At 27.2% G+C, this 3,587-nt stretch overlaps 1 long non-coding RNA gene across 1 annotated transcript; it reads right to left on the reverse strand.

Moving 5' to 3' along the window:
- Positions 1-2,279: 2,279 nt before the first annotated feature.
- On the reverse strand, positions 2,280-3,191 carry LOC148197154 (uncharacterized). The gene is made up of 2 exons (XR_015780429.1): positions 2,608-3,191; positions 2,280-2,474 (listed from the first exon to the last, which is right to left on the reverse strand). It is a non-coding gene; the product is annotated as an uncharacterized LOC148197154 (long non-coding RNA).
- Positions 3,192-3,587: the final 396 nt, after the last annotated feature.

The following is a 3,587-nucleotide window of genomic DNA, read 5'->3' on the forward strand; positions in this document are numbered from 1 at the left end:
ATAGTGTATATATGTGTGTGTGTGTGTATATATATATATATATATATATATATATATATATATATATATATATATATGCAATATTGAGAGTTATTTTGTTGCTTTATTAACCTTGTGTGTGTTAGGGTAAAAACATTGACAATGACTCTACAAAACAGTAAAGACTACCACAAGTTCATAACTCACTAGAATTTAATAATATTAATACATGTATATAGATCAATGAGTCTAGTATGAGTCTTTATATCTTGGTTGTTATGAATGAGAGTTGTGTGACAATTTCTCTATATCTATTTGTGAATATTCTTTTTGCATATTAGCTTACCATTTCTTTCATGTTGTTCTATTTGTGTTGTTTTCTTTATTTGCAATGATTACTTTGACGATGTAAACAAATAAGGACATAACATCCCGTCTGAAATGTGAATGATGCAACGATTTATATTAGGTTAGTGACCTGTCATAAATTTATTTTTATTTTATTTTTTAAAAAACTCTAGTCCTATTATATTTATTGTATTCTTATGTTAAGTACATAACTTGTATGGAAGAGTGTAATGTAGAAGTTATATGTTTGTATTATTTGTTTAATGATTATTATATATACAATATTTTGTTTAGTAGATTTATACCTGAGATGTTACATACATATTTTTAAATATCTATAAATTATTTAAATTCTAAAAGTGATATTTAAAAGGATAAATTTTGAAAAACAACATGTATATATAATTATAGATATAACTATAGAAAAATAAATTTTAGTTATTGAAACAGAAAAGATTATAAGTAATATTGTGTAAATAATTTTTTTATTATGAGTAATAATTTAAATTTAAAAAATGGATACTAATGATAAAGAGTAAATAATTCTTTATTTATAATTCGAAAAAGTAGTTATTAAAATGAAAAAAACTAAAAAATAGTTTTTTTTATTATAAATTACAATTTAAATTTAAAAAAAAATAATTAAAAAGATGAAATTGAAAAATGAAATCCTCCTTATATATAATTATAAAAAAAACAATTCATTTTTAAATAAACATAGCAAATCTCAGTTGACGCACCCAACACATTTATCATTACGTGGAGTTGAAAAATAGCAACCTTTAATTATTAGTAAGATTTAAACATACTTTTGTTATGTTTCTGCTAAAAGTTGATTTTAATATAATTTATTTATTCATATTTTTTATAATTGTATACTGCCAATATTAACATTTTCACTGTATCATTAACTATTTTATATCTAGACAACAATATACTAATGATATAAATAGTTTAGTATGATAAGTAAAATTGAATTTTGACAATGGAAATAAATTCTTAAAATTTTTGTGTGCAAAATTTAATTTAAATATATTATTTTTGTATTATATGACCGTTTGGTCAGTCTTGGATGGTCAATTACGAAGTTATCGACCGATTAAGGATAACAGTTAAAGTTATTAATTAGTGTCTGAAACGGCAGATAAAGCCATGAATATTGAGAGTAATTAAAGTCATTTACAAATAGTTAATGTAGATAATTAAAGTCATTTATGGATAATCAATGTGTCGAAATTGATTCGAAGCTTAAGGTCTATAAATTAAAAGTTTTGAATTCGATGAAAGGAGAATTATTCCACTTATTTAAATATATCATTAACTTGAATATTAGATTGGAGATAACTCTTGAACAGACCTAATGACTTAAAAACTTTTTATGGATGAACTCAAAAAGATAAGACAATTGAACAAGAAGCCAGATCATCGGCCCTGACCCCTAAAACAATTTTGTTTATACAATTTAATATATACAATATATATTTATTAGCGCAATTCAATAATTGACCAGTAGTTGACTTGTAACGGGACAATCCAACACTTTTTTCCAGTGCAGAATTGTCTAACTATAATAATACTAGTCTACCAAATAAATATTCTTTGTTTTTTAAATTACAAAATTATCAGGGTCTATTGTTTTTTTTATGAGAAACTAAAATTATTATTTTTCATTTTCTATCAAAACTTTTAAAGGAACAAAACAATGAGGTAATTTCATAATTTTTCCTTTAAGAGTATTTTTTCTTTTTAATCAAATAAAAAGTATCTCGGTGTGTGAATTTTTTTTTTTGTCATATAACTAATAATGTAAGAATTAAAAACATTGAATGCTAACTTAGTTGAAAAACATAAAACTTAATACTCTGTGAATGAATCTGGAAAATCCCATAACAATGCACAAAAGTTCATATAATCTGACAAAATAATAATCATGTATGCGATTCTCTACTGTATTCGTGAACACTGAAAATTCATATTAATACTGAAGTCATAGTATTTCAGAGATTATATAATCATAAAACTGAAGTCATAGTATCTCAAAGATTACATAATCATAAAGCTAGTCTAAGAAAATATTTTATTAATATAATAGCTACCTATCATTGCTATAATGTACCATAAAAAAAATATGAAAGTGTACCAACCTCCTGCATAAACATCAAACAGAGGTTCAACTTTTGGTAGGATTGTCAGAATCAAAGCGCTATTACCAACTATCACTGCGATTCTGAAGATACGGGGAGGAATTACCTGAAAAATATAAATATGGGAAGGAATTACCTGACAAATACAAATAACCGATGCACCGGCTATAAGATAATGTGCTGCTGATACGCCGCATACTATTATAAATTTTATTATTCCCCTTTTCATATTTCGGAACTTGTAAATTGGAGTTTCATTTATCGGTATTAGTAGAAGCCCGATAAACAAACTATTCGAAGCAGCTTTCAACAGCGAGTCAATATCATCAGCACTGGTCATAAATGTTAGAACGAAGAGGAAATGCGCTGCAAGAAAATTTCTAACTGCTTCCTGCCTTAAGAAAATATAGAAAGGAGTGTCTCCATGTCCTTCTTCGTTTCCATGTTCTTCTTCGTCAGTATCAGAAAATCCATCCAGTGCATCATAATATTCTTCTTCGGCTTCTTCAACATCTTCAACATCTTCAACAGCTTGAACATTATGGGCTTCAGTATTACCCATAAGAAAAGCGGCGGAGGAAGAAACTAGGGAAGAAAAGTTATCAAAGAAGGAATTTCTGACCTATCTCCAAACCCTACCCCCTCTGTCCCAGCGTTTGCGCCCCCTCCCCCAACAAACTTTCTTTTATCTTACACCACCAATCTTCTTACAACAGAATGAGAAAGGTGTTGGACCGGCAAAGAGAAGGAAAGCGCTTGGCCCGCCACAACAATTGAAGAAAGCCAAGGCTTTGGGCCTTGCGTCCATTTCCTTTCTTACACCACCAATCTTCCATGTGCACCCCTTATAGTTGGGCTTGGATCAGAAAAACCCTTTTCTTCCTCTCTTGGGCCCATTTCATTAGCCTGATAGCAGATTAAAATCATAAAAAATAAAAAGACATAAAATCATAAAATCCAAAAATAACTTTTCCTTTTCCTTATAAAATCACAAAAATAATTTTTAAGTTTTATTGTTAGTTTTCTTTCAAAATTTTATTTCTTAAAATGAATTTCTAAAAAATCATAAAAACAAGTGTAATTTTTTTTATTGTTGTTTTGTTAGAAGTTATTTCT

This window comes from Vigna umbellata, chromosome 6 (genome assembly GCF_029865625.1).
Source record: "Vigna umbellata cultivar VRB3 chromosome 6, Vumbellata_1.0, whole genome shotgun sequence".
In the NCBI taxonomy this organism is placed as follows: Eukaryota; Viridiplantae; Streptophyta; class Magnoliopsida; order Fabales; family Fabaceae; genus Vigna; species Vigna umbellata.